The sequence below is a fragment of the Podarcis gaigeae genome, assembly GCF_964106915.1.
Source record: "Podarcis gaigeae genome assembly, chromosome: 13".
In the NCBI taxonomy this organism is placed as follows: domain Eukaryota; kingdom Metazoa; phylum Chordata; class Lepidosauria; order Squamata; family Lacertidae; genus Podarcis; species Podarcis gaigeae.
Genome location: NC_139689.1, coordinates 11035642 through 11049672, shown reverse-complemented (window position 1 = coordinate 11049672; position 14031 = coordinate 11035642).

The window sequence follows — 14031 nt, the reverse complement described above, 5'->3', positions numbered from 1 at the left end:
CCTATGTAACACTGATCAGACATGGTTTGCCATCACATTAACTGAATGGTGGCAGAAGTTCTGGATAGCATCCTTGCGTTATCAAGAAGTGGGATCACTGGATTATAGACCAATGGATATCAGATCCCCACAAGGCATGATGGAGAACAGCAACAACTTGGAAAAGAGAGATGCGACAAACTTGGCACCTCAGTCACCGCTCACGCCCATGTGCCCGCTCTCACTTAAATATATTAGAATTCTAGCCCGTCTCAGAGGTATGTGCCTATCTATTCAGGCACCGGCTGAATTCCTTAGACCTCCCTCCGGCGACTCCCGGCAGAATAAAACATACACGAGGTCCGTTCCGGCGATTTTCCTCAGGCTGTGAGGAAAACACACCAACTGCTTCTCCTGCTTCTCCTCCTCCCTGCATATCCCCAGGGAGGGGAATCAGACACAGACAGAAACGTATCTACATGTCTTTATTTGTGTCTTTTAGCAGTCATACAGTAAAGATGTCTGCTCTCTTCAACAAACAGAGAGAAAACTCCAATCTCCACCCATGTACATCCTGTACAGGTCATATGACACATCCTGAGCTAACATCCGGTGCTCAGTAAGGAGAATGGACTGCCCCTTCGTTTTCATGGCAACAGTCACATACTTCCTGTTTGGCTTTCCAGCCACAAGCAGCAGACTGAGCTGCTAGAGCCTTTGCTTGCTGCAGCATTGCTGCTTTAGAATAGCAGTCCCCCATCTCACCGAACAACCTTTGACCCGAAGACTTAAAAACAAAACTAATTATCCCAGAATATCCTGGGGGGGGGGGGAATCTTTGTGAGGGGGATAACTAAGAAGTTGAGTTTCAAGCAGGTGTTTTTAGATAACCAATAAAGATTTATTTTTAGAACAAGGTTGTATAATATAAGTCGAGAAACTTAGGTTACTTAAATAATAATACGCTAGTTTACTTCAATTCGCTTTCAGAGGTTTCGGCTTTATAGTTCAGTTCCTTTCTAAGTCTCTCCCTTCCTGATTAGTTTGAGACCTAAGTAGACTCATCTCTTTCAGTTCCTCCTTTTCCTGTCTTACCCTCAGTCTCCCAGCAAGATTCGATCCTATTACCCCTGCAGGACACTACATTCAGTGCTTCACTGTACACTCGGAGTGGATGTTTTATTCCAGAACCAACTCTCCCTCCTCCACCCTCCTATCTCCCTAATTCCTAACCTCTCCAGCCTCCCTCCTCAACCACCTCAACTCAGCTCCCCTCTTAACCACACTCTAACACCATCTCCCTTGAAATCTGCTCTCTTTAAACTCTCCCTCCTGGAACCACAGCCAATCAGAGGCTGCTGTTCTTTAAGCATTTGCTGGCAGGAGAAAAAAGAAAAAAAAGAAATACTTGTGGAAGCAACTTTCCCGTCACAATAGACACAACATTTTACAAGGATTGGAAGAGACACCATGGACAGAATAACTGCCACACACTGGAAGAACAAGGATATAGTTTGAGTGCCTCATTTGTAGTTCTATAAATCATTTAATGTGTCAACACAAATAGAAGTTATTAATATTGCAGTTGTTGTATAAGGGATTATTATTTTCACTGGAATATATTAGAAATTAATAAGATTTTGGAATGCAGAAATAAAGGAAATCATCTAGCAATGGGGGGGGCACCTAAATTATCTGATACGGTATTTGAGTGATTAGTATTTGTATTACAATTTGGTATTGTTTTAATGAGGCTATGATTGAATGGAAATTTAAAATTAATAAAAATTATTATAACAGAAATAGCATAACTAGACTTTAGAATCAACATTATAAACAAGACATCTGTATTCTCTGAAGCCATTTGGCTTATTTGAGATATTTTCTGCCACCACTCTTTCAAACGGGTTAAAAGTATAATTCAGAAAAAAAAGGCTTGTCCTATTAGTGTTAGTAATATCCAATATGTTTTCCTCCAAATATGGTTGCATATCCCTGCTACTTTTCTTTGTTAAAACTATTTAAAAAGGGGGGCGGAATGGCTTCTCCTTCTTCTATTCCTCAGCTGCCTTGTGGGTGAGAGATAAAGAATGTAGAGCCCTTAACTATTTCACAATGTTTTTTGTTTCTGGTACCCTCTGTGGTCTTCAAGATGATTTTGCAGATTACATGAAGTTATTGATAAGAGACATTTTATTAACATTCCTTTATGTACAACATTCATCAACTGAACTTAACCATTTCTAAATGAAAAGGCTTAGAGTTTTGCTATTAAGATTCCATTTGCTTTAAGTATACAGTAATACATTACAGTGATGTAAAGAGTGTTAGGGGAGGGGTAGTAACTCTAGTGGGAAACAAGTCATGCCTCCTCTGGGGTAGTTTGCCTTCCTCTAATCCCCACCCTGCACTCACCTCTCACCTGTGGCTCCTAGAAGCTGTCAGCATGCAACAGCAGCCACATCCCATGAAACAGATACAACTGGCTGGCTCCCTAAACCAGGTGAGGGCAGCCAATGGGCCTTGAATCCTCAGTGAGTTGGGGAATTTCTCTGCATACAAAGACAGGATCAGACTGAGTGAGTGGATGAGAGCAATAGCAGGTCCAATGCTCAAAAAGGTGGCTATTCCAGGTGCTGTAGAGGGAAATGAGGGGCAGATGGGTCTCGTAAACCTAAGAAGGGAGCCCACCTAGGAGAAGGAAACTTTGAACCTGAACCTCCACTGCTTTGCAGCATTACTCATTTGTGAAAAAGGCTTTGGGAGTAGAACCTGAGGAAAAATCTGAACCCATTGCCTTTGGGACATCTTTGGCAGACAAAAAGGTTAAGGAGAAAACTTTACACATGTCCGGAGTAGGGACTCGGAAAGTGATACCAGCCACTAAGTCCATGTATTCTAAGACCCAACAGAACCACAAATTCCACTATCATTTATACCTTTCTTTGTGTTAGCTGCTCTTTGTTGTTCAGGTCTGGCCTCACCACAATAATGTAGCATTTAGGGGTGAAAGTCGTGCTCCTTCTGGAACAAGTCGTGCTCCTTCTGGGGTAGTTTGTCTACCACTGACGCCCACCCTGCGCTCAGTTCTCACATGTGGCTCCTAGAAATTTTCAGCTTGCAACAGCAGCCACATCCCATGAATCAGATACAACTGGCTGGCTTCCTAAACCAGGTGAGGACACCAATGGGCCTCAAATCCTCAGTGAGTTAGGGAATTTCTCTGCATGCAAAGACAGGACATAGCAGATAAGAGCAAAAGTGGGCCCAATGCTTAAAAAGGTGGCTACTGAAGGTGCTGTAGAGGGAAATGAGGGGCAGATGGGTCTCGTAAACCTAGGAAGGGAGCCCACCTAGGAGATGGAAATTTTGAACCTAAACCTCCACTGCTTTACAGCATTACTCATTTGTGAAAAAGGCTTTGGGAGTAGAACCTGAGGAAAAATCTGTACCTATGGCCTTTGGGACCTCTTTGGCAGACAAAACAGTTAAGGAGCAAACTCTACAAAGATCCAGAGTAGGGACCTGGAAAGTGATACCAGCCAGCAAGTCCCAACAGAACCACAAATTCCACTGTCATTTATACCTTTCTTTGTGTTAGCTGCTCTTTGTTGTTCAGGTCAGGCCTCACCACAATAATGTAGCATTTAGGGGAAAAAATGCAAACCAGCAACCCAGCACCAGAAGCAAAGATGGAGAAGATCTCCACAGCCACCATGTATTTTCCTCTGGTGCTCAGGTAGGTTGGAATGAAGGAGAGCCAAACACTGCAGAAGACCAGCATGCTGAAGGTGATGAACTTGGCTTCGTTGAAAGTGTCAGGCAACTTCCTGGCTAGGAAGGCCACCGTGAAGCTGATAGTGGCCAGGAAGCCCATGTAGCCCAAAACACAATAGAACATGGAGACTGACCCTTCATTACATAAGAATATAATTTCTTCACTCATTGATTGCATGTCCACATCTGGGAATGGGGGAGAGGTTGCCAACCAGAGGACACAGATTCCTACTTGGACAATGGAGCAGGAAAAGACAATGGAATAAGCCAGTTCTTTGCCTACCCATTTCCTGATATTGGATCCTGGTTTGGTAGCCATGAATGCCAAAACCACCAATATGGTTTTGGCTAAGATGCTGGAGAGGGCCACAGAGAAGACAATGCCAAAAGCAGTTTGCCGGAGAAGGCAAGTCACCATATTAGGTCTTCCGATAAACAGCAAAGAAGAGAGGAAACACAAGAGGAGGGAGATAAGGAGACCATAGGTGAGGCTTCGATTGTTGGCTTTGACTATGGCTGTATTGCGATGCTTAATGAAGATGCTGAGCACTAGAATTGTGATTAGAGTGAATAAAAGTGCAGAGGAAGATGAAAAAATGGCCAAGGTTTCATCAAAGGCTAGGAAGTTTGGAATCTTAGGAATGCATAGATCCTGGCCGCTGTTTGGATACTGATCTGCTGGGCAACTGGCACATGTTTCCATGTCTGAAAATGCACAAACAGTGTGTGACAATTTGAAGTAACCAAAAGTATTCTTAAGAATTTCACATCACTAGTCCATTTAGCATAGTGTTTTCTACGTCAGAATGTATAGGAGCTTCAGTGTATAAGAGCTTGTACTAGGTATATCAAAAATAAAACTTATGTATCAATTATGGGATTTTCTATATGGGTGACATTTTTTTTTACTGTCTCCCTGCTTTTTCTTAGAGCCACATAAACAGTACAACAAAATGAGAAATGCATTAAAGCTGAAATCTTTGGATCTCAGAAAAGTGAGTTTGATAAGAGTTTCACCCTATTGTCAAACAACCTAATTCTTAGAGGAGAAAACACCACTTCCATTCCACCCTAATTTTGTAGAAGTTGGAGGTAAAATATATTATCTTCCACTTAAAAAAGAAATCTTCAAGATGCTTTAAAGATTAAAATATATTGATGTTATTTATAAACAGTGAGAAGAACACATCTGTTAATTTAAGCCTTCTCTCCTGCAGCAGTTTAATGTCAACAAAATTTCCAGGAGCCCAGAGGTTCTGCAGTATCTTAAGAGGTCATCTCTAACCTTTCTCATTTGAAATCATTCCTTCTGGACATGGATCACAATCATAGCAGCAAAACTTCTCCCCCTCCTTCTTTTTCTTCCCGTAACCAGGATGGCAGTTGGCATTACATAGAGAAAGCGGTGGCAGCTATCCAAAGAGATAGGAAGAGTTTAATATTATGATATTGTTTTGGGGAATTTATCAAATATCAACTATCAGATGATTTAATAGTAAATAGGAGGACTAATGGCGGCAAATGATCTGTATGTACACAAGTGGCACATACAGTGGGGTAGAAAGCTGCTGTTCTAAGCATCATACAAACTTAAGAAGATGCCTGGACCATCCAACCTTACAGCTGTGTTAGAATTCAGTGTGATTCGGTGTGATTTCTCCCCTGGTTTGGCCTTTTGATGGAGTCACCACCTAACGACATTTGCTTCAAGGAGTTCACATGGTGTTCCTTTGTGTGGCACAAGGAATTAATTGTAAGCCATTATAGTGGTTCTGCTCCTACCTGCTGGTTCATTACAAGCAACTAGGACTAGGAAATGAGGGGCAGATTGGTCTCGTAAACCTAAGAAGGGAGCCCACCTAGGAGAAGGAAACTTTGAACCTGAACCTCCACTGCTTTGCAGCATTACTCATTTGTGAAAAAGGCTTTGGGAGTAGAACCTGGGGAAAAATCTGAACCCATTGCCTTTGGGACATCTTTGGCAGACAAAAAGGTTAAGGAGAAAACTTTACACATGTCCGGAGTAGGGACTCGGAAAGTGATACCAGCCACTAAGTCCATGTATTCTAAGACCCAACAGAACCACAAATTCCACTATCATTTATACCTTTCTTTGTGTTAGCTGCTCTTTGTTGTTCAGGTCTGGCCTCACCACAATAATGTAGCATTTAGGGGTGAAAGTCGTGCTCCTTCTGGAACAAGTCGTGCTCCTTCTGGGGTAGTTTGTCTACCACTGACGCCCACCCTGCGCTCAGTTCTCACATGTGGCTCCTAGAAATTTTCAGCTTGCAACAGCAGCCACATCCCATGAATCAGATACAACTGGCTGGCTTCCTAAACCAGGTGAGGGCAGCCAATGGGCCTCAAATCCTCAGTGAGTTAGGGAATTTCTCTGCATGCAAAGACAGGACATAGCAGATAAGAGCAAAAGTGGGCCCAATGCTTAAAAAGGTGGCTACTGAAGGTGCTGTAGAGGGAAATGAGGGGCAGATGGGTCTCGTAAACCTAGGAAGGGAGCCCACCTAGGAGATGGAAATTTTGAACCTAAACCTCCACTGCTTTACAGCATTACTCATTTGTGAAAAAGGCTTTGGGAGTAGAACCTGAGGAAAAATCTGTACCTATGGCCTTTGGGACCTCTTTGGCAGACAAAACAGTTAAGGAGCAAACTCTACAAAGATCCAGAGTAGGTGGAGAAGGTGGTTGGCACAGCTTCAGTTAGGTTTAGTTTTTTGTAGTCTGTTGCTTCTGAAAGTCTGTGTCACGTAAAGTCTGTTTAGTATCATTATAGGAAATATTCTAATTCCCACCTTTGATAAAATTACTAAAGGTTTCTTTTTTAATTTCTTAAGTTTTATTCTTTTATTTATTTACTGATAAGTAAATGCCTACTCACAAAATGTACCAATGCAGTGAATGCTTTGTAAGAGGGAACAATACCTGCCAAGGATCTGCATACCAAGGAGAGAGTTTTCCCTTAGCATCTCTTCTGTTGCGGATGGCTCCAGCCAAGTGCATGCTATTTAAGGCATGTGCCAAAGCATAGACAGCATTATAAATGCTGTAGCTGTGGCCAGTCATGCTCATTTCAAAATATGGTGCAGGAAGGCTCTCCAGCATCTCCTCTCCAGTACACATGGTTGGTGAGAGAGTGGAATTTGAAAGCGAACAACTGAATGCATCTTCCCAGAAATCTTGGATAAAACCATCTGTTTCTGTCCAATGAGGATATATACTCCGAAGAAAGTCTTTAAAGTTGTGAATCTCCTTGAAGTGAATTGCAAAGGAGATAGCACCATGGAACATTTGTATATTAACAGTCAATTTTTGAAGACTATATAATATGAAATTAATTTGGGTAGTTGTAATCCATACTTTTCCTTCACGTGACTTCTTTTGAGGAAATAGTAGCTGATATAACTCCATTGTGCTTAAAACAGCTGACAACCATATACTAAATCTACTTTCTCCATGTAGAAGAATTGCATTAGCTTTGCTGGTTGTGAAAGTTGTAAACAAAATCCTTGAGTCCTCTGCCATTTCTAGTTTGTTATAATTCATATTGAATTTAAGTCTTTCTGTAAATGCTGAACAGATTCCATTCTTGAAAAGCATTGGCTCAATTGTCTGTAAGAAACGTTCCCCAGCTTCATTAGCTGGAGTGATGAGCCCAACCCATTTCCATCTGAAAAGCGAAAGTAACTGGATAATTCCCTGATACTGAAGGTCTTCATTGGGAACCATGCGGTAAAAGGAAGGGAACTTGGTTCCATAATTTATGGCTGGTTCAAATAGACCATATGAAATCTGGAAAAAGCAAAAGCCAAATGTTTCCAAGTGGAAACAAGAACTGATGATATTCCAGTTTATTCAAATATAAACATGTGCATGCACACACACTTAAATATTGAATATATATTGTATCTATATCCCAAGTTTACCAAGTTTAGAGTCAGCTCCAACCCCAGCTTATATTGGAAAACACAGATATGCTTGCTCAATGTCTTCTGTTGATATTTATTATTATTATGGCATCATTACAGCTTCATTCTTGTACATATTGATTGTATCCAAGAATAGGGGAGCATTTGGGGGAGGAGCTTCCAGCAAGCTGTGATGGAGGATTGCTGAATTCCATCACCACCGTACCTTCCGGAATCAGAGGCTGAGATGGGAGTAATCAGCCTCCCTACACTCCTCAGGCTGGGGAGTGGCAGGTCATCTGCAGATCGCCCAACACCTGGCCCCAAATTCAGAAGGAAGGGGGGCGCTGGGGATGGCTGGATGGAAAGCCTGGAACCTTTCTTGGTAACTCTCCTAAGTCGGCTCCATTTAGCAGCAAGCATCCAATTATTAAGATGAAAAATTGGCTTTAAGTTCTGGACATGATCTGAGCGAAGGGGGAGAAACTACTCTGCTAATTAATTCAGCTGCTGAGGTGCTAAAAAGGATTTGAACGGAAAAAGGATAAACATCTATGTAGACTTGGTATGTTGGAACTGAAAGTGTGTGTGGGGGGGTTGAGCCTCCTTTGTTATTATATTTCGGTTTGCTTTGTTATATGGCAAAATCCTCCTCTGAAAGAACCAACTGCCTGAATATGTATAGCAAGCTAGACTGGAGAGGTGGTTTATTTGGTGATATAATATGATTCTAATAGTCATTAACTGTGGGGAAATAACAATTATTCAAAAGTAGAAAACCATGTTCAAAGTATTCGGCTGCAGATATATTGGGAAGAGGATAAAGAGTTTCCCAACTTTGATTTGGAGAATGACTGGAGAGACGCCAAAAAATTTAGGAAGTTTGCCTAGAATTAGAATCGGAATGACGCAGCTCCAATTAAACAAGTGGGCATGACCGAAAGTAGATCATGCTTGCTCTGATTTCATCTGGAGTGACTTGGCGTCTGCCCGAGGTGAGAAGATTTTTGGACTGGCTTGGAGGAAACTGTGAAAATACAGAGATAACGTAAATTCCACACAGAATATATTGTTTTGTTTTATCTTGCTTGTTTGATAAACTCAGGGGCTGTGAAAAGTAATGAGGATTAACATCGGAATGATTTATCGGAACTATCGTGAAAATTATGAAAGCAGCAGAAGTATGAGATGATCAGAACCACCTCGACCTCAAAACATGGGAAGAAACCTCCAATTTTTTTTATAATTTGGCATAATGTTTGGACTGTTTGATTGTTGAATAATATGTATAGTTTGGAATATTTAATATGATTGGATTGGATTGTTAAAGTGGAAAATTTAATAAATATTATTTTTTTAAAAAAGAAGAATAGCATTTATCATGGCTCATGTTAATATACTAAGTGGATGATTAAGCAAAACTTCAAGGTGGAAGTCGAGTGATAGAAATTGATGATCATGTACTTTTGATCTGTAAGCTTTGTAATGATTGTAGGGAGCGGTTGATTCTCTATCTACTAAGAACTCTCCCAGGAAGATTTCCTAGGAAATCCTGAAGATCTCCATTAGATTGTGAATACTATTCATCTCTGAGCACAATAAACCAAATCATATAAAATATCAATAAAATACTGTACCAGCACTATTTAAAACAACTAAAATGAAATGCAACAATGCAACAGAATAGCACAATGCTGACACCACTATATAACTTTCTGACATCACAGATGACAAATGCCAGAACAAAGCAAGATAACACTTTTTCAATTAGCCTCTGAAAGTGAACAATGTTGATTAACACCATACTTTGGGAAAGGACTATCTTGACTTTTAAGGGGAGGAATCTTTTTAGTTAATGTGTTCTCAGCTATTTTTGCCTATGAAGCCAGTGTCAATGTCCTATATTCAGTACCTCACAGGAACCCAGTGCAGTGCTTTCAGGATTGATGAATATGAACCAGTCTAGGTTTACAAACCTTGCAGCTTTAGAGAAATCTTCTATTACATCTATTAAACACAAATTGCCCTTCTTACACACATTGTTGGTTATGCATATTATGGCCCTTTTTCTTTGTCTATTTCCCCACTCCATATTTATGAATCACTAGATTCCTAATGCAAGGAAAGCATGAAATCTCTATTTTTCAAAATCCATATTCTACCTGTGGAATCTTGAAAGGACCTAAGACGTTTGCCATGCACCAAGAGGTATCAGAGCTGAGTCCCCCAATGGCTCCTATGACATTTTTCTGGATGCCACACCTGTAGCTGGGAACAAAGTGACGTGATTTAAAGATCAAGTCCAGAGTGTTTCGGTAGGTCATCTTTGAATCATAATAGCTATCATAGATGTGGAAGCCGAGAGAGACATTGGGCAACATCCTGGGATTCTCATTGATCTCATCAACAGCAAACACCAAGGCCAGGATTTGCTGGTAGAACTTTGTCAACACCCTGCAAATGAAGTGAGATTTTGTTTAATGGGAAAATTAAACAGTGCACAGAATCTAGATAGGAGAGATTCACCTGCCTTCCTATAAGGAGAGGATGAAGCCAGCAAAGTTTATTTACTTATTTGGGCAATCTAAGAATACTGTGTAATTTTAAAAGCTGTTGCATATTTCCTCATCTCTTCGGCAACCCGTGTTTGTTTTTGCCACCTTGAAAATTTAGGTATCATCAAAAACTTCAGTACCATACTACTTTGCTACATACTTTTCCTATTTTTTATGCCATCTCTTTTCTCTTTCTCCTACTCTCTTTTCTATCTCTCTTTACACAATTAGACTCAAGAAAGCTTATTGTTCATCGACAATATGCACACAGTCTATATGCGCAGAGATTTCTAATAAAATCTCTCCACACATTTAAAAAATAAAGTTCTAAAGCAATCAATCAAAGTTATTTTCTGTCAGATATAGCATATAAGGAATAATTAAAATAATATTAATTAACAGTTACTTACATGGGGGCATCAATGAAGTCCTGGGAAGGGTGTTTCTTGAAGGATAATTTGGGGTTTATGTAATAGATATGAGATGCCATTGCACCAATGACCAGGTCACCTGCCTCATGCCACTCGTGTGGAACATGAACAGGATTATTAGTTGTGCATTTCACACTTTGTCCTTGGGACACTATATTGGGGAGCAGGAGAAGCAGCAGGAGCAACATCCTGATGGCAAATACACTTGTCTGCATGGACTCCCCTGCTTCTCTCTACAGTATTATTCCTCTCCTCCACCTGATCTGAACAAGGCAAATTGGGTGGCAGCTGACTCTGTCAATTTGGCACTTTAAAGGACATGTATCCACCTTATTGTTAGCTTGAACATTGTCACAACAGAATGCCAATAAGATGCAGTGGTTTGATATGAAAGAGGAAAACTGATAACTGATAAGTAACAGAGCCCTGCCTAGTTGTCTATGGAGCACAGAGGAGCTTATAATCATTTCAGGCTTGCTTGTTGATTCTTTTTTTCCACTGTGACAACTGAACGTTCAGTCAGGTGGATTGATTATTGTAATTTGAGTAATGATAGGGGAGAGAACCAGTTGTGCAGGGTTTTTGGATTCTATGGCGCATCAGCAGTAGGGGAACTGCCAAAATATTACTATTATTATTTTTAAATATATATTTTTATTGATTTACCAACATTGTTCTAATAGCGACTGCCCGGCTGCCCGGGAGGACTCTCCTGTGTGAGTGTCTGAGGGCCCTGCTCCTTCCTACCACTCACCATCTGGCCTGGGGCGGGGCCTGAAGCCTCATAAAGGACTGCTGGACTCTGCTGCCCGGGAGGACTCTCCTGTGTGAGTGTATGGGGTCCTGCTCCTTCCTGCCACTCACCATCTGGCCTGGGGCAGGGCCTGATGGGCCTCACTAGAACAGTTGCTGTTACTGCTGGAGGGGTGCAGAGTGCTTTTAAAATGTTTTAAAAAATTTATTTTGAATTTTTTGTATGTGGGGGGGGTACGGTGGATGTTTATTGGGCCTGGGAATTTGTTTGATTTTATGTTTTTGTAATTTTTGTAATTTTTATTGTTTTTGTTTATATTGTTTTATTTGTGTTGTTTTTTTGTTTTTTTTAAAAGGGGTTATTTTGTTCTTAAGGGGAGGGGTCAGGGCTGCCGGGGAATGGGCCCCAGCCCACAAAATGGCTGGGATATGCTTCACAGGGGGGAATGCACTGGGACAACCGATCTCAGTGATCACGGGTAGGAGGAGGAGTTACGCTAAGACCAGACCATGTCATTACAGAGGAGGCAGGTTTAGTCATTGTCTGAGGACTATCCCTGCCTCTGGGTCTGGTCCTGACCGGATGAATACTAGAATCAGCAAGGGATACCCACATGACCTGAAAGTGTTGCTGTGCAATGCCAGGTCAATGATTCATAAGACCACTGCCATCCATGACTTGATCATGGATGGAGGACTTGACCTGGCATGTGTAACAGAGACTTGGTTGGATGAAGCAGATGGGCCTGTCCTTGCCGCTGCTTGTCCACCAGGTTTCTCTTACGCACAGCAACCCAGGTCATGTGGGCGGGGAGGGGGGGTTGCAGTGATTTTTAGGAAGTCATTAGTTTGCACCAGGCGTCCTATTGGGAAGACCCAGTTTTCTGAGTGCATGTTCTGGAAGTTGGGCAATAGGGGCAGTACAGGATTCCTTTTGGTGTACCGACCTCCCCGCTGCACCAAGGATTCCCTGCCCGAGCTGCTTCAGGTCGTGGCGGATGTTCTCCTGGAGACACCTAGCTTGGTCGTCCTAGGGGATTTTAACATCCATGCCGACACGACCTTACAAGGGGCCGCTCGGGACTTCGTGGAAAGCATGGCCTCCATGGGGCTGTCCCTGAATAAGTCTGGCCCAACCCATAGCCGCGGACATGCCTTGGACCTGGTGTTTACCTCTACGGATGTTGGTGATCTGACACTAAGTAAAAGCGAAACGAAAGAAGTGCCATGGTCAGACCACTTCCTGGTGCAACTGGACTTCTCTGCGACCCATCCCCTCTGCAGGGAGGTGGGACCGATTCGGATGGTCCGCCCCCGCCACTTAATGGATCCAAATGGTTTCCAGAGAGTGGTTGGGGATGCTTCATCCCATGTTGATGGCCTTTCAGCCGATTCCCTGGTGGCCCGCTGGAATGTGGAGTTAACCAGGGCTATTGACTGTTTGGCTCCGAAGCGCCCTCTCCGATTGCATGAAGCCCGGAGAGCTCCGTGGTTTTCCACGGATCTGAGGGCAATGAAACAATCGTTGAGACGGCTAGAGCGCCGGTGGCGGATAACTCATTCTGAATCTGACCGGACACGGGTTAGAGCTCAACGTCGAGCCTACCAAGTGGCGATAGCGACGGCGAAGAAGACTTTCTTCACCGCCCCTATTGCATCTGCAGAAAACAGCAGCAGGAGACTCTTTCAGGTGGTTCGCAATTTAGCGGAACCACCTGTAACATCGGGGCCCAGTACGGGCCACATGTTCTCCTGCAATGATTTTGCAAATTTTTTTGCAGATAAAATCGCTCAGATTCGGGAAGAAGTAGACTCCACCGTGGGAGCAGGGCCGGGGCGGGAGAGTGCTAGAGTCCTGTCTGGTCAAGTTGTGTGGGATCAATTTCAATCTGTTACCTCCGAGGATGTGGACAGGCTGCTTGGACGAGTGAAGCCAACCACCTGTCTCCTGGATCCTTGCCCATCCTGGCTTATAAAAGCTAGCCGGGAAGGACTGGGCGATGGGCTTCGTGGGGTGGTGAATGCTTCCCTCCGTGAGGGAGCCTTCCCAGACCCGCTGAAAGAGGCGGTTATTAAACCGCTTCTTAAAAAACCATCTTTAGATGCGGCCACGATGGCCAATTATCGCCCAGTCTCAAACCTTCCATTCTTGGGCAAGGTGATTGAGCGAGTGGTTGCTGAACAACTCCAGGCACGCCTGGAAGAAGCGGACCATTTGGATCCCTTCCAGTCGGGATTCAGGCCTCATCATGGGACTGAAACTGCCTTGGTCGCACTGGTTGATGATCTCCGGCGGGCTAGGGACAAAGGTGAGAGCTGTTTCCTAGTTCTGCTGGATCTCTCAGCGGCGTTTGATACCATCGACCATGACATCCTTCTGGACCGTCTTGAGGGGCTGGGAGCTGGGGGCACTGTCATACAGTGGTTCCGCTCCTTCCTCCTGGGCCGTGTTCAGAAAGTGGTGGTGGGGGATGAGTGTTCAGACCCCTGGCCGCTCACTTGTGGGGTGCCTCAAGGTTCTGTCCTCTCCCCCATGCTTTTCAACATCTACATGCAGCCGCTGGGAGGGATCATCAGGAGGTTTGGGCTGGGTGTTCATCAGTATGCAGATGA